Genomic DNA, 20,920 nt, shown 5'->3' with positions numbered 1-20,920 from the left:
GACAAAAATAATTAGTTGTTATATTGACTAAATTATAGATCATTTTATAAACTAAAAAAAATTATTGATTTCTAAATTAGTTTCTAAATTGGTATCTAATTAGCTACCAAGGTTTTAACCACAAATAATTTATATTCTAAATTTAGTAGCAAAAACCTTGGTATAATTGGATATCAATTTATAAACTAATTTATCAATAATAGAAACTAATTTAGAAACCAATAATTTTTTTTTAGTTTTTAAAATTATTTCTAATTTAATCACTATAAAAACTAATTATTTTTTGTTTTTAAAATTAATTTCTATTTAATGATTTTCTTTTAGTATATATATATATATATATATATATATATAAAAGTTTCATTACTTAACCACTTAGAATTTGATGATTAAGGCCAAATTCATCCCTTTTCGAATAATTATTTAAAGGAGTATATGTTTGATCCTTTACCTACTTAGAGATGTAGTAGTATTGAACAAACACATATATGGAATAAATCCTCTAAATATGCCATGCATGTGAAACTTAATTTTATGAGACGAGACAAATTAAAAATATATCCTTTTATTATAAAAATACAGAAACAATTATGCATGCATTTTTAGATGATTAGAAATATTAAGTAATGCGAAGATAACTTCTAATACAAGCATATATATTTATATCTACACATACACGTATCCTTTTATTAAGGAATCCAATTATAAATTTAAACGCACATTACTTAGTTTAAACCTATGATTAGTGATAGAAAAAACAAAGTGATTTATAAGGAATCTTTGAGGAGTGGACGAGCCTCCACCACATTTTCAACGGGTATGTGTCTACAATTTTTTTCAATTTTCGATATTTACTTTACATTTTTATAGAATAATTTTCTTATAACTTTTTATTTATAATTTTTTTTCAATACGATGAAAATATAGTTGTATATCATTTAGAAATCGAGTTCAAATGTAATTTAAATACATATTTTTCCCTTAATCCATCGAAATATCTGTTAAAGATAAAATCGTGATGGAATACTGATCTTCAAAAACAGACAATATCTCAAGTAATTAATCCTAACGATGTTATATCGGACCTAAGATGATAACAGTCTCAAAATAACTTTAAATAATGTGAAGCTACCTTGTCTCATTGACACGTGTGGGTATTTATTTTGGCACGTTTAATTTTGTGGTGGTGGGGGAAATTAACATGGTCACATATATTTGTTGACATAGAATGTGGCCACTTCGGAAAAAACATTGGTTTATATTCCTAAAGTGATGTCCATGTGGATTGTTGAATCATTGATTGATACGTGTGGTTCTGTTTCATGTGCAAAATTGAGACACATTGGTAGCTCAAATAGTTGGACCTCTTAAAACTTCCCATCATTTTTTTTTTTCAAAGTGTTTCTCCACAAAATTTATCATTCTCATCTCCACATATATTCTTAAACAATTAAGTTTCTGTCAAAGTGATGCTATCTTCCTTGCAATTGATTAAAATCATTGACTTAAAGTTGCTCTGGTGTGTCTGTGTCGGACACATGTATCGGATGTCGACACATGTATCGGATGTCGACACTCGTACGACACTCATTGTTTGTGCTATACTTGTTTCACAATCATATTTAAGAACTTAAAATATATAAATATTTTTAAATAAATATGTGCACTCCTATGACATGTAAGAATACACTAATACATTGAACACTTCCTATGATGGTTAAAACATTAATTTTTATGTCGATTATAAACCTATCATAGATACCGACAACATAAAAAATGTGTACTTTCTATGACAACTGTACAACTAACATAGAAAACTTTCTATGTCGAACCTAAAAGATCCTTCATAGAATGTGTTATTTTCTGTGACAAATAATGTTTCAACCATCATAAAATGTATTACTTTCTATGACGATTATAGAAAGTGTAATTTTTTATTGTTTCTATTATATATATTCATTTTTCTACTTGCATTACATATCCTGCATAATAAACACAACTCTCAACACTACAAGAAAAACATGAATGTTATCTAAGACGTTTTTAAAAACGGGTTTCTATATCATGATTTTTTGTAGTGCAAGTAAATATTTTTAAAATAAAATCTTAACAATCTAAAACATAAATAATTATAAACTTTATTAAAAATTAATATGTTCAAATTACTACAAAATTATTTCTTATGTGTGGGTTTTTCTCATAAAACCGACTTTAAAATTTTCTTCCTTCGTTCGTCGTATCAGAGCCTGGTTTCGATCCAGGGACCTGTGGGTTATGGGCCCACCACGCTTCCGCTGCGCCACTCTGATATTCAATTATTAACTAATTCTAATATAATCAATACTTTAAAAAAAATTACACTTTAAAAAAATTATCTTACTGTTCTTTTTAAAAGAATAATAACAAAATAATTATTAGTTTCCTCTTGTATAAATTATCTAAATACAATTAGTTTCCTCTTGTGAAAATTATAGTATTAATTTACACTACAAGAAAATCATGAAATAGAAACCAATTTTTAGATAACAAAATAATTAATTGCAATAGTAACTAAATTAAAAACCATTTTAAAAACTAAAAAAAAATTGATTTCTAAATTAGTTTCTATTATTGTTAAATAGTTTTTAAATTGGTATCTAATTAGCAACCAATATTTTAACTACCAATTATTTAGTTTATAAATTTGGTGGCAAAAATCTTGATTGCTAATTATAAACCAATTTAGAAACTATTTAACAATAATATAAACTAATTTAGAAACCAAATTTTTTTTAGTTTCTAAAATAGTCTCTAATTTAGTTACTTGTACAACTAATTATTTTGATTTCTAAAACTTTGTTTCTATTTGATGATTTTTTTTTTAGTGTTGGCATCAATTTTATGTGGTTATATCTTCACCATCTTTGTCAATTACTGGTTCAATATATTCAACCTATGTTTCAATAACCAAGTTAGGAAAAAGTAATCAGCAATCCAACTTAACATAAAATTAAATAAAGTTTTATTTGTTTTAGTTTTTAAAAAATTATGATATAATTTTCTATGAAAAAGTGTTAAACATTTTATGTAAAGAAATATTAAATAGAGAATATATAAGCTGTGAAACCTTTATATAGTAATTATTATATTTATAATTTAAATTTTACCTCATGTTTATATATATGGTACATACACTACAAAAAAAAATATGAAATAAAAACCAATTTTAGAAAAAAAAAATAATTAGTTGTTATAGTAACTAAATTAGAGACCATTTTAGAGACTAAAAATATAATAATTTTGGTTTCTAAATTAGTTTCTATTATTATTAAATGATTTTTAAATTGGTATCTAATTATCAACCAAAGTTTTTTCTACCAAATTTAGAATCTAAATAATTAGTAGTTAAAATTTGATAACTAATTAGATACAAATTTATAAACTATTTAACAATAATAGAAATTAATTTAGAAACTAATTTTTTTTAGTTTCTAAAATGGTATCTAATCTAGTCACTATAACAACTATTTTTTTTTTCTAAAATTGTTTTTTATTTCATGATTTTCTTGTAATGATAAATTTGTATGATTAAAAATTATAATATATATATATATATTTATCTTATTTTAATTCGAAAAAATATATTATAAATAAAATATAATTAAATCATAAAACAATGTTTCCATAATACTTTATAAAAAAAGTTATATTGTTATTTTTAATATATATTTCTTATGCCTCATTTTTAATTATCGATTTTTCAGTAAAAAAATGTTTATTTTCATCTATTTTTTTTAGATTTTAAGATAATATTTTTTTATTATATTTTACACTTAGTTAACATGGAAAGAAAAAATAATAGTGATTATAAATAAAGAAAATATAATTTAAAGTATAGCAATTGTATAGATGGTGTTACAATTTCCTCATATAATGACTGCAATTTGAAGTTTTCCATATAAACTAAGAGCAACAATAGCAAGCTTACTTTTTGAATCAATTTTTAAAAACATTTTTACCTTTTTTAATAAATACATTATTTTATTTTAACACAGAGCAATTTGAAGATAAGATAAGAAGAAGAAAAAATACAATACTTTAAGTTACGAACTTCAATCAATTTTAATTAAAAAACTAAAATGATTGTGAAACAAAAAGAGGAAAGCAATTAAATAGTAACAAATAAATAAGCCGTAAATAAATTATAATAAATAAACAAAGGCTATATAAATAATAAATGATGAGTTAATAAAGAACACAAACCATAAATGATAATTAATAACACAACAAGTAATCAAGTAAATTATTTAATGTATCACATGCTATCTGATCTGATGTGTTTACAATTTTCTTTATCCGTTTCATAATTATTGCATTTTCAAGTTATTTTCACAATAAGTATTCTATTTTTTTTAAAATCTTAGAAACACGTTACATTTTAAAAAATAAATGCATTATTTTACCTGAGATAAAGAAAAATAATTTAAACACAAAAACTATAAAGAAAAAAAAAGTAGATGCTTTACTGAAAAATGAGAACATAAATCAAATTGAATTTTTCAAAAGATTAAAATTAATTTTATTATGAGATTGGACACATGGAATAAACCAATTTATTTGAATAAAAAGTAATATTTAAAAAATTTCATTTCATAATCAATAGTTAAATTTCTTGAATCCTGGGAATAATGTTAATCAGTAAATATTTGAAGTCTTCATTAAACTATTTGAACTCTAGAATAATCTTTAATTAACTTACCAATAAAATTAGAATTCCTGAGTTGTATGAGAGATTATTTGGTAAATGAAACGTTACATGATATAATTTTCAAAATAACCGTTTGATTGCTCTAATTGTAATGAAGAAGTTAAACATTTTCAAGGATCATCTAAGAGAGTTTCACTTCATCATACATCTATATAAGGATCATTTGGTTGTAAAGAGTATTGAATCAGTGCAAAATAAGAAGAAATAAAGAAAATAATGACGAAGTTACAAAACAGTGTTCTTATTGTGTTGGCTCTCTTTGCTCTCTTCAGCCAAACTTACGGTATATTATGATGATTTGCGAGTTTTGTTTCATCACAATATTGTTTCTCTTAAAGTTTTTATGTTAAGTATTATTATACAAATTGACATATCAGGTGATATGAATCGTGATTTTGTTATTATTTGAGATTTTGATGTGTTGTGATGTTGGGATGAACAGGAGAAGAGTTGAAATATTGTTCTAAAGATATGGTGTTTGATGGAAAATGTCCATTGGGGACTTCAAGATTTACCTGCTTAGAAGAATTCCTTGATCGATTTGAAGCAAGTGCCATGCCTACGCGCTGCAGGTGTCAAGATCTTCCCAGTCACAAACGCAAATGCACTTGTGATATTGTTTGTGGTGTGTGAGACAATTTTCCTCAAAATAATAATAAGTGTAACACACATTCACAATTTTTATATCTAATACCATCTTCAATTTCTTACCTTACTTTCTTTTATTTCTTATTTTTTATTTCGATATTCTTTAACAGATTAATTTGATTTGGGGTGTTTGACGGGAATAACCAATAACAAAGGTTTCAAGATAATCAAAAATCAAAGAAACATCTTATTTTTTTATATAAAATGTTCTGAGTGACATCTCAAAATAATAACAATAATTTACTATCACATAAATTAATATTATTAAAAAAATAATATAAAAAGAATAGATCAAAATTTATATATTAACAAAAATGATAAATAGATAATTTATATCTATTAATAATAAATTAGATGAAAATCTATTATACCAATAAAAATATTTTATGATGAATATTTTCAACTTGATTGTTTTCCTGGTTTCTTTCCACCTAATGTTCTCATTTTTTTTAAAGCATTAAGTTATTTTTAACCCTTGTTTTAGAATTTTTTTTCTTATGATCCAGAGTAATAATAACAGCTCTTATCAGAAAAAGTAAAATGTGTTTTTAGTACTGATGCAGCTATAAAAAAAATTAAAAATTATCGACAGAAATTTTAGTGAAATTAGAGATAGAAATTTACAAACGAATTTTATGTAATAATATCAACGAAAGACTCTGTCAATAATGTTTGAATATATTATGGACAAACTATTTATTGATAAGGACATTAATAAATTTCACGCAAAATGTTGAAGAAAAAAAAATAATATATCTATCGATAGTATCTATAAATAATATTTGTTATATATTATACAAAATATTTGTAACTAATATTTAATCAGTAATATTTGTTATATGTTAGACAAATATTCACTGTTAAATTTTTAAAGTTATTAGTTAATTGCGGAACAAAAAATTCCGTATACATTTTTACATCGGTTAACGAAACAAAAAAATTCTATCAAATAATATTCTCACGCTATCAAATTACTATATATATATATGATGTATCAAATTATTATTATGTCATAACTTTTAATATATAAATAAATTTTATATGATTATATTATTGTATTATAAAATATTATGATTTTCAAATATATATACATCATTAAATAAAATATAAAAAAATTTATCCTTTTCACTTTGAAGCATTATATCCAACATCATTTTTTGATTTGTAACATAAAATTATCACAGAATTTTAAAAAAATAATAACAACATCAACATAAAAATAGGGTAAGCAAATGTTTTTAAGAACTTTTGATAAAACTTCAAACTTGAATCATTCAATAAAATTATATATATCATCACATTTCATTAATTCCAAATATATTAAATATATATCCCATACCATATTACTCATATATGAAATTTATTAACATCTGCTGATAGATACTTAACTCTACTTCTAAAAGACTTAAACATTGATTCAAATTCAGATATTTACAGAACTCATGTCATTCTGTTATGAAATCCACATAGACATACGCATAAAAATATTAGTACCAAATCATTTCATATGACAAAAAAAATAATATTACATTGATCTATGAACTATTTAACGAATAAATATTAACTTATTAATTTTGTAAATAAAATATTAATATATTAGTTATTGATCTAGTAAATATTAAAATAGTTGAATGACACTAGTCAAAATAATTATTAGAATAATATGAGTAAAATTAAAAATTAGAATGAATAGACTAAAGTTTAAATTATAATGATTAATTCTAATAGTAAACCTGAAATATAAACCAATTTTTATAAAGACTAAAATAATTAGTTGCAATACTAACTAAATTAGAAAACATTTTAGAAACTAAAAAGAAATTTGGTTTCTAAATTAATTTCAGTTATTATTAAATAGTTTATAAATTGTATCTAATCAGCAACCAAAGTTTTAATTATCAATTATTTATTTTTTAAATTTGGTAACAAAAACATTGGTTGCTAGATACCAATTTATAACCTATTTAACAATAATATAAACTAATTTAGAAACCAAATTTTTGTTTAATTTTTAAAATGGTTTTTAATTTAGTTACTATTGCAACTAATTATTTTAGTCTCTAAAAATTAGTTTCTATTTCATGATTTTCTTGGATTTATTGTAGTATTCATCTAGCAATTTTGAGCATAACTTTGACAATGACTTTTAATAATTGAAGAGGTGAATGAGCAATTGTTTTACAAGTTTCACTCACCAATGATAGAATGATAAGATGAGGAAAATCTACTTCAATTAGGGTCACCTTCTTATTAGATATAACATTTTATTATTTTAGGAGTATGTGTAATTTTGGGTTTTAATTTAATCTTTAATTTAGTTTCATTAAAGAAAATTATTAAATAAAAATTATTTTGAGAAAAAAAAAGTTGTTATAATAATTAACTTACATATTATCTTATAAACTAAAAGTTATTGATGTTTAAAGTAATTCTTATTATTAATAAAAATTTATAAATTGATATTACCAAGATTTCAAGAAAATAATTAAAACTTAATAACTAATTAGATATAAATTTAAAAATTAATTTAAATTTTTTGTCAACAATATAAATTACTTTATATATTATTAATCATTGTATTGTCTTTAAAATAGTATTTAATTTATTTAATATAATAATTTTTTTAAATTAGTTTTAATTTAATTATTTTTTAGTGTTTTTAAATTTATGTATTTTCTATATTTGAAAATTCAGAATAATACGTATTTCCCACATTTAAAATTTACTTTTAAATTTTAGTTTATGATTTAAGTATGTGTTTGATCTTTTCGGTTTATGATTAATATGTAACATTTGATATAAGTGTTGATTAACATGTATTTGATTTTTTAGGTTTATGATTAATATGTAACATTTGATATAAGTGTTTGATTAACATGTATTTGATTTTTTAGATTTATGATTAATATGTAACATTTGAAATAAGTGTTGATTAACATGTATTTGATTTTTTAGGTTTATGATTAATATGTAACATTTGATATAAGTGTTTATTATGTATGTGAGATAAGATAAGAAGAATAAAAAATATAATACTTTAATTTACGAACATCAAACAATTTTAATTAAAAAAAACTAAATGAAAGCCTAATGGTAACAAATAAATAAGTGGTAAAATAAATTATAATCAATAAACAACAAACTATAAATCATAAATGATGAGTTAATAAATATGAACTAATAATAATTAATAAACAAAAGTAATAAAGTAAACCATGCAACGTTTCACATGCTATCTGATGTGTTTACAATTTTCTTTATCCGTTTCATAGTTATTGCATTTTCAAGTTGTTTCACAATAACTATATTTTTTTTAAAATAATGTTATTAGAAACACGTTACATTTTAAAAAATAAATGCATTATTTAACCTGAGATAAAGAAAACTAATTTAAACACAAAAATTATAAAGAAAAAACTAGACATTTTTCTGAAAAATGAGAACATAAATCAAATTGATTTTTTTAAAAAAAAATTAAAATTACTCTTATTATGAGACAGGGAATAAAACAAATCAATATCAGTTTTAACCGTTATTTAGAATTTTATATATCATTATTAACCTAATTAACTTAGCTGTAAAATTAAAATTGATGAGTTGTATGAGAAATTATCTGTTCAATGAAACTTGCATTATATGATTTCAAAAGTAACTGTTAGATTGCTTTTATTATAATAAAGAAGTTAAGCATTTTCAAAAATTGCTTTTATTGTAATGAAGAAGTTAAGCATTTCCAAGAAACATCTAGAGAGTTTCACTTCATTATAGGTCTATATAAGGATCGTTTGGTTGCAACACTTTTCAATCACTTCAAAGCCATTTGGATCCAACACTGTTGAATCACTTCCAAAAAAATTGAAACAAAGAAAATCATTATGACGAAGTTTCAGAGCAGTGTCCTTATTGTGTTAGCTTTGTTTGCTCTCTTTAGCCAAATTTATGGTAATAAACTCAGTCTCTTCTCTTCTCATTTTCTTATTGGTGTTTAGGGTTTAAGGTTTAGAGTTTAAGGTTTAGGTTTTAGTGTCTTGACCCTTTGGTTTAGATAAAAATTATGTGGGTGGTGTCTGTACAAGGGGTGAACCACCCTTGAAGTGGTTCATATTTATTTATTTTTTATTGTTGATAAAAAAAATTAAAAATAAGTATTACCATGATTTGTGAGTTTTATTTTATGAGAATATTATTGCTATTTCAGATTTTGATGTGTTTGTGATGTTGTGATGAACAGGGGAAATCAAATTTTGCCCTAAAGATATGGTGTTTGATGGACAATGTCCATTAGGGACTTCAGGAATGAGCTGCTTTCGAGAATTCCTTGCAAGATTAGGAGCAAGTGCTATGCCTATGAGTTGCAGTTGTAACAATGCTGGTAGTAATAAACGCAAATGTACTTGTCAAGTTGTTTGTTCCCAGTGAGACAACTTTCCATAAAATAATAAATGTGGACCAATTTTATGTAACACATTTGGAAATTTTAAGAAAACCATTCTTATAGCTATAATAATATCTTTGTTTCATCTTCATTTTGTTTTTTTATTTGTTATTTCAATGTTGTTTAACAGATTAATTTGATGTTTGGTGTTTGACTGGAATAACCAACAACCAAGGTTTCGAGATTTGACCATAATCAAAAAGCAAAGAGAAAACATCTTACGTTAACGTCTAACTAAACTAGAAAAATGTGAAACTTATATGTAGGAGTAATCAATGCAATTAATCTCACTTGTCTCTCACTATAAAAAAAATGTTTATATCCAGTTTTGCAGTTTTTCCATACTTTTCTTTCCACTTAACGTCCTCATTTTTTATACTTCAATATTAAGTTATTTTTAACACTTGTTTTAGAATTTATTTTCTTATAATATGGAGTAAGAATAGCAGCTATTAAAATAAAATAAAATAAAATAAAAATAGTAAAATTATGAATTGTAAAGGAAAATGATTATTTAACACCCATTACTCATTGCTCCACTTTACACTTCACTAAATATTAATATTTCAATTATTTTTAATTTTTTTAATTTTAAAAATTATTTTAACATTTTGTATTTTGTCTATATTTTCATTAAGGGTATTTTTTAATTTTTTAATTATAAATATTAATATTTTATTGTGAGTATTAAGTGGAACAAGGTGTCAAAATATCATTACCCATTTAGTTAGAAAAGCGCTAGTGTACTATTATTTAGGTAAAATCAGTTAATTTTTAAATCTGCCAATTGATCTGGTTGCCTCTATAAAAAAAATTGATTATATTACTCTATAAAAAAAGTGATTATAAAAATAATATCGTAAAAAACTGTTTTTTCTCTCAACTTCTCTATAATTATTTTATTTAAATTAAAAAAATTGTTTGATAATTACTTATTAACTACTTTTTTAATTATTTTATTTAAGTTTAAATTTTTTCTTAAAACTACTTTTTAATTATTTTATTTAAATTCAAAAAAATTATTCTGTAACTATTCTATCAATTATTTTTTATAATTATTTTATTTAAATCTAAAATAACTGATAACTACTCTATTAATTATAAAATGACCGAATAACCAAAATAAAATAATAAAATAAAATATTAATATAAGGAAAAAAAATTGTATTTACTTAAAAACAGTTAAAAAGGAATTCCGTTATATATATAAGTATAAATTATATATAGACTAGTGGAAACACAGGCGCGATAGCGCATCTGTTTTTTTATTTTTATCATTTATATATATATAGTTATGTTTAATATTAAAAATTAAATAAAAAGATGTCAATTGAACCAAAATAATGTATCCGTATTTTTTTTTTATCATTTATATATAATTACGTTTAATATTAAAAAATAAATAAAAGATGTCAATTAAACCAAATAAATTGTTTCTTTCCACATTTGACAAACTACTTCTCATCTAGAATTTAAAATTTAAAATTGATAACTGTTTTTATGAAATGACAATATATTAGTTTAAAAATAGGAAATGATTGAAATATCCAAAGAAATCATTTTTCCACCTCTTTTTCAATTCAAAATCGTACTCCACGTATACCCAATGTTTAAAAAAAAAAATGATGCAATGCACATGATAAAATAAAATAAAATATTATATTAAAATAAATAAAAAATAAAAAAGAATTGATAGCAATTAAATAGGTGAATTTTCTTTATATATAAAGGTATATAGATATAGATAAACAACAAACTATAAATCATAAATGATGAGTTAATAACCAACACACTATGAACTAACTAATGATAATTAATAAACAACAAGTAGTAGTAAAGTAAATCATGTAAAGTTTCACATGCTATCTGATGTGTTTACAATTTTCTTTAGGTTTCATAATTATTCCATTTTCAAGTTGTTTCTCAATAACTATACTATTTTTTAAATAATGTTATTAGAAAGACTTTACATTTTAAAAATAAATGCATTAAAATATATTTTAAGTCATCATTAAAATATTTTTTAACTCTTTAGAATAAGAATTAAATATGGTTTTCGTTGTACCATAATACAAAATTGATTTTTTTTCTAGTTCAAACTTTAAACCTTTTGAATACTTGTAATAAAAAAATTATTAGAATATATCCTTACAAATTTTATTTTTTTTACATAACAAACACCGCAAGAAAATCAATAAATATAAACTAATTTTAGAGACAAAAAATAAATAGTTGTTATAGTGACTAAATTAAAGACTATTTTAGATACTAAAATAATTTTTGGTTTTTAAATTAATTTCTATTAGTATTAAATAGTTTTTAAATGGATATATAATTAGTTACCAATGTTTTAACTACCAATTATTTAGATTGCTATGATTGTAATGAATAGGTTAAGCCTCCCCAAGAAGCACCTCAACACTTTCACTTCACTATACATCTATATAAGGCATTCAGATGCAACATTGTTCAATCACTTGAAAGTCATTTGGATAATCATTTTAAAAAAAAACAGAAGCAAAGAAAATCATGACGAAGTTACAGAGCATTGTTCTGATTGTGTTTGCTTTGTTTTCTCTCTTCAGCCAAACTTACGGTATATAAATATTATCATGATTTGTGAATTGTGTTTTATCATAATATTTTTTTTTATATAAAAGCTTTCATGTATGCAACTTGACATTTCGACACTGACACACACCTATCAGAATATTGTCATTATTTGAATGTTATTGTTATTTGAGATTTTTGATGTGTTTGTGATTTTGGGATGAATAGGGAATATGAGAGTTTGCACTAAAGATATGGTGTTGGATGGAAGATGTCCAACGGGAACTTCAGGAAAAAGCTGCCTTCAAGAATTTCTTGATAGATTAGGAGCAAATTCTACGCCTACGAATTGCACTTGTAAGACTCGTCCTACTAATAAACGCAAATGCACTTGTCAAGTTGTTTGTTCCAAGTGAGACAATTTTCCATAAAATAATAAGTGTGGACCAATCTTATGTAATACATTTGGATTATAAGACCGTCATTCTTATAGCTATAATAATATCTTTGTTTCATCTTCATGTTGCTTTTTTATTTGTTATTTCAATGTTGTTTAACAGATTAATTTGATGTTTGGTGTTTGAGTGGAATAACCAACAACCAAGGTTCCAAGATTTGACCATAATCAAAAAGCAAAGAAAAATCATCTAACGTAACGTCTAATTAAACTAGAAAAATGTGAAACTTATATAACGTCTAACTAAACTAGAAAAATGTGAAACTTATATGTAGGAGTAATCAATGCAATTAATCTCACTTGTCTCCCACTATAAAAAAAAATGTTTATATCCAATTTTACAGTTTTTCCATACTTTTCTTTCCACTTAACGTCTTCATTTTTTTTATACTTTATTAAGTTATTTTTAACACTTGTTTTAGAATTTATTTTCTTAAATTAATTATTTGTTATAATAATTAAATTATATATTATTTTAAAAATTAAAATTATCAATGTTTAAAGTATTTTTTATTATTAAAAAATTTATAAATTAATTTCTTAATTAGGATCTGATTAGTTGTCAAGGTTTTAAAGTTAAAAACTTTCATAACTAATTAAATACAAATTTAAAAATTAATTTATAATTTTTTATTAATAATATAAAATATTTTTATATACCAATAATTTTTTTTTTGTTTTTAAAATAATATTTAATTTAGTCAATATAATAAATAATTATTTTTTTTAAAAAATAAATTTTAATTTAATGATTATTTTAATGTTTCTAAATTTATGTATTTTCTATATTTGAAATTTCATAATAATGTGTATTTCCCACATTTAAAATTTACTTTTTGATTAGGTATGTATTTGATCATTTTGGTTTAGTATTAATATGTAACCTTTGATATAAGTGTTTATTATGCATGTGATTTAAGATAAGAAGAAGAAAAAATTATAATACTTTAATTTACTAACTTCAATCAATTTTAATTAAAAAAACTTAATGACAGCAATAAATGGTAACAAATGAATAAGCGGTAAAATAAATTATAATCAATAAATAACAAATTATAAATCATAAATGATAACTTAATAAGCAACACACTATATGAAATAATGATAATTAATAAGCAACAAGTAATAAAGTAAAAATTTAATTATCTTATTCGTCGTTATATTTTGGGTCAATATTCAATTTAGTACCGTGATTTTTTAAAAAAATCAATTTGATAAATACAAGTAATTTTAACACTTGTCTTAGAATTTATTTTCTTAAATTAATTATTTGTTGTAATAATTAAATTAGATATTATTTTAGAAACTAAAATTATCGATATTTAAAGTACTTTTTATTATTAAAAAAAGTTATAAATTAATTTTTAAATTAGTATCTGATTAGTTGTAAAGGTTTCAAAGTTAAAACTTTCATAACTAAATAGATACAAATTTAAAAATTAATTTATAATTTTTTATTAATAATATAAAATACTTTATATACCAATAATTTGTGTTGTTTTAAAAATAGTATTTAATTTAGTCTATATAATAATTAATTTTTTTTTTTTAAATTAATTTTAATTTAATGATTTTTTCAGTGTTTCTAAATTTATGTATTTTCTATATTTGAAATTTCAGAATAATGTGTATTTTCCACATTTAAAATTTACTTTTTGATTAAGTATGTATTTGATTTTTTGGTTTAGGATTAATATGTAACATTTGATATAAGTGTTAATTAACATGTATTTGATCTTTTTAGGTTTATGACTAATATGTAACATTTGATATAAGTGTTTATTATGCATGTGAGATAAGATAAGAAGAAGAAAAAATTATAATACTTTAATTTAGTAACTTCAATCAATTTTAATTAAAAAAACTTAATGACAGAAATAAATGGTAACAAATGAATAAGCGGTAAAATAAATTATAATCAATAAACAAAAAATTATGAATCATAAATGATGACTTAATAAGCAACACTATAAAATAATGATAATTAATAAGCAATAAAGTAAAGATTTAATTACCATATTCGTCGTTACATTTTGAGTCAATATTCCATTTAGTACTATGTTTTTAAAAAAAATCAATTTGGTTCATATGGTTTTCAAAATGTATTCAAATTTGTCCTTTCAGTTAAGTTCTCTTGCTTAAGAGTGTTTATATGGAGAGAGAGGTAAGATTGAGAATTATTATTATCATTTTATTATTATTAGTATTAATATTATTGTTATTATTATTAATATTATTACTATTATTTTTTTCTTCATATTATTATTATTATTACTGTTGTTATTATTATTATATTATTTTTATTATTATTATTATTACTAATATATAATAACAATAATAATAATAATAATAATAATAATAAATAATAATAATAATAGTAATAATAATAATAAATATAATAATAAAATAATAATAATAATAATAATAAATAATAATAATAAGAATAATAATAATAAGAATAATAATAATAATAACAGTAATAATAAGAAGAAGAAGAAAAATAGTAATATTAATAATAATAACAATAATAATACTAATACTAATAATAATAATAAAAATAATATAATAATAATAACTCTCAATCTTACCTCTCCATCTGATAAACACTCTCTTTCTTTCACATAAACACTCTCTCTGCCACGTAAGCAACACCAAACCCTGTTTGGTAGGACTTAACAGAAATGACCGATTTGGATACATTTTGAAAAACATAGGGACCAAATTAATTTTTTTAAAAACCATGGTACTAAATTGAATATTGATCCCAATATCGGAACGAATAAGGTAATTAAATCTAGATTATTTCATTTCAATAAGACATGAGTTAATGAAATATAAATATATAAATAATAAGAAAATAACATTTTAATAATTTGGAAGTTATTTTTAATATGATTAATAAATTCATATGGTAAGTTTAGAATCATTTCAATTCATATATATATATATATATATATTCCATATATTTTTTTTTATATAAAATAGAGAGACACTCAACTAAATAACACATAAATTTATATTTTTATTTAACTTCGTTGAAAGATCTTATATTTTATGAGATTTTCAAATTTTATCTTATTAAACAACTAATAATTATTAAATTATATGCAATTATTTTATGTAATTATTATACGTTACATAATTATATGTAATTAATTTAATAATGATAAAATCTCATTATTAGGGGATTCTACGTAATTAACTTATAATACAAACCAAAAAATTTTAAATTCTATGTGCAAAACTCCAAATCTTTTCAAATGCGATTGCGTAAGATCGTATTGAGTAGAGTTCAAGACGATATGTACACGTATCAAAAAATCAATAAGCATGAATTTTTTCATTCGTGATGGTTGTAAAGATGGTGAAAAATTGTGATGAACAATCTGCATTATTAAAAAAAAAAAATTATTAAATTATAATAATTATTGTCAATTTAATAATAATAAAATCTCATGAAGATCCTACCTACTAATTAGTTTATAACACAGAACAAGAAAATTCTAAAAAAATTACTTTTCTTCTGCAAAAACTCCAAATTTTTTAAAATGCGATTGCGAAAGATCCTATAGGGTAGAGTTCAAGCAGAATATGTGCACGTATCAAGAAGTCTATCGGCATAATTTGTAGAATTCCTTCGTAGATACAGTGGTGAAAAATTTGCATTATTAAAAAAATAATAATTATCAAATTATACGTTATTATTTATACATAATTATATTCAATTAATTAAATAATGTTAGAATTTCATGATTAGTAAATCTATATATTATATAGCTTATAATACAGGACCAAAAAGTTATAAAAAAAAATTCTTTTCTTACTACTCTCCTAAAATTTCAAATTTTTCAAATGCCATTGCGGAAGATATACCGTTCAAGTAGGATATGTGCAGTACAAACAAGTATTTGAATCTAATTTGGTATAAATTCCTTCGTGATGGTGGTAAAGACTGAAAAAAATGTTGTGAACATCTGTATTATTAAGAAAATAATAATTATCACATTGCACGTAATTATATTGTGATGAACAATCTGCATTATTAAAAAAATAATAATTATCAAATTATATGCGATTATTATACGATATTATATGGAATTATATGCACCTAATTTAAAATAATAGAATTCATGATTTACTATATTCCTATATAATTTTCTTATATATCTTATAACTCATATAAACTACTACTACTACTATTATTATTATTATTATTATTATTATTATTATTATTATTATTATTATTATTATTATTATTATTATTATTATTATTATTATTATTATTATTATTATTAACAAAATTCTTTCCATAACAATCAAGATAATAAATAGTTAACAACTTAACTATTACTAATATTATATCGAACACACTTTTCAATTACATCAATATTATGATATAACTTAATAAAAAATAAATATACAAATAAATAAAAGATAATACCTAATATTTTTTATTCAAAAATTATTTCTAAAATTCAATATTATAACCTTACATATTCCCATAAAACAAATATTCAAAAGAAACCGTGAAACCAATGGAATAAAGTTAAAAAAACATAGAAATCCATTTTTTTTTCATTCAAAACTTTTTCGAAGAATTGCAAAGAAAGTTGTAATTAATTAAATAAATATATATTTAACTAATTAATTAGTTAAAATTAATTTTCTTATTTTTTTTATTTTAAACTTAAATTATTATTTTTATTTAGAATAGAATTACAATTTAAATATAAAAAATATAATTAAAATTATAAAAAAATATTATAAAATAACATAATTAATCATATTATATATATAATAAATTATAAATATCAATAATAATAAAAATAAATATATTTTTTAATAATAAAGAAATAAATTTATATAATAATTATATTAATTACAAAAAGTAAAGATAAAAATAATAATGTTGTTTAATATAAAAATAAACTTTTATCAAATATTTATAATTATAAATATCTAAATAATATTTTAATTAAAAATAATTATAATTTATAAATAAATAAATCAAATTAATTTTTAATAATTTTTAAACATAAGGGTAAATTTGTAAACTTACATTTTTATCAATTAAAAAAAATATAATTTCAATCACATTCATCTAATCACTTACCAACTTTCAAAAAAAATTTCTACACTTTCCATTCTATTTACCTTAATCCAAACACTCTAACTTTCTTTACACTTTCCCTTCAAATCATCTCAAATTCATTTCAATTCCTTAATCAAAACAAAACATTAAGGTTTAGTATATAGGATAAAAACAATTAATAATAAAAAGGAGAAAAATATCTAAAATTATTGTGAGATGAAGTCTCTAAATAATCATAATTCAGTGTAGGTCAGCAAGTTAAGAACTCTAATGATTATGCTTTGGCATTGCAAAACAATGGACAACCACATAATGTGGTTAGTGTTTTTTGTAATGGAATGAGCTAGTTAAGAACTTTAACTATGTGATCCATTGTACTCTAACAGGGCAAATTTGTTGACTAACATAATGGATTTGGTGTGCTATGAATGAGTTTATGTGGAAAATGGAGATGGAATGAATGGTGACTTAGTTGGTGGATTAAGGTGAGAAAAAGCAAAAGGGTTTTGTGGGGTTAATTGGAATAAAATAAGTGAGTGGGAGTGGTTGATGGAGGGGTCCTTGTCCTTAAGACTTATGAAGTGATGAGGTTAAGAAATTTGTTGGAGGGCCACCCAGCACTCACATATTCCAAGTCCACATAAACATATTTAAATGTTTGTGAGCTTAGTGTGATGACAAGATATCTCAGTAAATGGAACAAAAGAGGTAAAGAAGAAATGGTGATTGGATTTTTGGTTTCAGAGTTAAAACTGGAATATGTTCTGTTCCTTTTGGAGTTACATGAGGCCAACATTTATTTTGTGGCCCTGACTTTAAGTGCTAACCAAAGACTACTCTTCTAGAAAACTGATTCCCATCAAAAAATTAGAGATCAAATCACATAATTATAACTCATGATTGAGGTGTATCTTATCTAGCTAAAGGAACTAATGGTTAAAATTGAGAATCACAAATCATGTGGCCATAATAGACTCTAAATCCATATTAAATAAATTGAATCTTGTATCGATAGGATCCGTAAGACAATTGAAAGTCCAACATTCAATTAGGGTTGACTGAAACAACTGAATTCATTATGTCTAAACAGATAATTAACAAGACTAATCAGTTAATAAACATTAGGTAATACATTCTTAATTATGGTCAAAAGTTTTAATTCAACCCAATAATAAAGAACTCATCATAATCGTATAATTATGCACAGATTTTAAGAATAAGGTATGTGATCTTCAGTATTAATAACACCGAGTATTAAATACTGGAGATCTCACCTGAACATCAAAATGTTTTTACAGGTACTATCCAAGTTTAGAATTCACAAAGTTAAAAAAGATACCGAGAAGAAGACAATAGTTATTTTGATTTCAATCTGTTTGAGAACAAATCCTAACCCTTACAGTTACAACTCAAGAGTTTCAACATAGTGATGATTACTATGATATGAGTTAAACGAGTGTGTTGACCAAATTTTCTATTGAGGGAGAAAAATACTAAAAATCTACTACTGTACTTGGAAGTATCTGTGCCAATGTTCTACACCGACATGGGACATTATTTTATGTTTGAGATGTGTCATTTATTTCATAATGGGGAAACAGAGAATTGTGTTGTCGTATCTTACCATCGTTAGATAAGATAATAAAAGTCGTCGGTGGTTTATTCTTATTAATAATTATACATTTTCAAAAGAAGAAAATTGCTTTTCTTTATATTTTTGTTCATGCGTAATATTGTTGTGATCAATTAAAACGTTTCAAGCGTCTTATAATTCTTAGTGCATTTTATATCGAACTGAAACTACATCTTATTATGACTTTGCATAGTTGAAGAGTTTCAAATCGATACTTTTCGGTTTAATTTTTCAGAAACTTTCCAAACAGATTGAAATTTGGATACGTCAACTTTGTGTGGCTTACAAAATTGTCGAGAAATTTTATTTCAAAAGTGTTGAAAATAATAACTTGTTGCTGCCAAAATAACCAATGGTTTTGCTCAGTGCATCATTCCCATTGTTGTAGAAGAGGAAAAAGAAAAGACAAGACAAAATTGGTATACTATAATATGGCCTTCATTTCAGTTTTTTTTCTACTTCAAAGAACTGTACTAAAACAATACCTCCAGAAAAAAAATGACCAAAAGAAGAGATTTTATGCCAACATTGTAGAATAAATTCTAACCTCAACCCAAATATTCATTCCAAAATTTGTGGGTCAACCATGTTCAAAAATTTGTTGAACGGAAATTTGATCATTTTGTATTTGTGGGGGGTGCAGGGAGATATTCCTACAGTGTAGAAAGAAAGCTACACTTGGGAGCCCATGGCTCTATTTGGGCCTTGAGCCTCTTTTCTTTTGTTAAGAAACCCAGAAACAAAAGCACCTGAAATTAGGGTGTTTCTCCCTGCACCCCATCATTTTCGCACCCCATCAAAAAGACCAGTTTACCCCTTTTAAAAATGACTTCCAGATTACTATGATTTATCATTCTAAAAATTAAAAAAAAAAAATTTCCAGAATAGTTTTTTACCTTCCAGCTTTCTTATTCTAGAAACACAGTTTCCTTACAAAACCCCTATTCCAGAAACACCCTTGCTTACAAAACTCCTATTCCAGAATCACCCAAAATCATCAAGTATTTCAAAGAATGTAAGGGTGCAAAAAGAAAAATATAGGTGTACTGTCTAGGCCGAAAGGTCAACTGAAAGTCTCGACCGACCGAAAGGTTGTACGGCCAACCGAAAGTCTCGACGCCGAAAGGTCAACTGAAAGTCTCGACCGACCGGGAGGCTCTGACGCCGAAAGGTCAACTGAAAGTCTCGACCGACCGAACTGTTGTGCGTAAAATTAAATTAGTGATTATAGCAAAGCCCATAAGATGGGCCCAAATATACAGGTGTGTGTTTTCAAAATGTTAGGTGCAAAAAGAAAAGACCTAAGTAACTCTTAAGCCCAATAAGAGAGCCTTATAAATAAAGGTTCAACTCAAAAG

General features: G+C 23.0%; 2 long non-coding RNA genes across 3 annotated transcripts; both read left to right on the top strand.

Annotated features, from left to right (window-relative positions):
- The first annotated feature begins 4,981 nt into the window (after positions 1–4,981).
- On the top strand, positions 4,982–9,921 carry LOC137826886 (uncharacterized). Of its 2 annotated transcripts, none has more exons than XR_016515213.1 (2): positions 4,982–5,030; positions 9,627–9,921. It is a non-coding gene; the product is annotated as an uncharacterized LOC137826886 (long non-coding RNA). The 2 variants fall into 2 exon arrangements; XR_011083609.2 differs by lacking the exon at positions 4,982–5,030 and adding an exon at positions 9,131–9,337.
- Positions 9,922–12,304: 2,383 nt separating this feature from the next.
- On the top strand, positions 12,305–12,901 carry LOC137826600 (uncharacterized). The gene is made up of 2 exons (XR_011083541.2): positions 12,305–12,426; positions 12,609–12,901. It is a non-coding gene; the product is annotated as an uncharacterized LOC137826600 (long non-coding RNA).
- The last annotated feature ends 8,019 nt before the right edge of the window (positions 12,902–20,920 follow it).

This window comes from Phaseolus vulgaris, chromosome 8 (assembly GCF_051622355.1).
Source record: "Phaseolus vulgaris cultivar YP4 chromosome 8, ASM5162235v1, whole genome shotgun sequence".
In the NCBI taxonomy this organism is placed as follows: Eukaryota; Viridiplantae; Streptophyta; class Magnoliopsida; order Fabales; family Fabaceae; genus Phaseolus; species Phaseolus vulgaris.
This window is presented reverse-complemented; position numbering and strand designations above follow the sequence as displayed.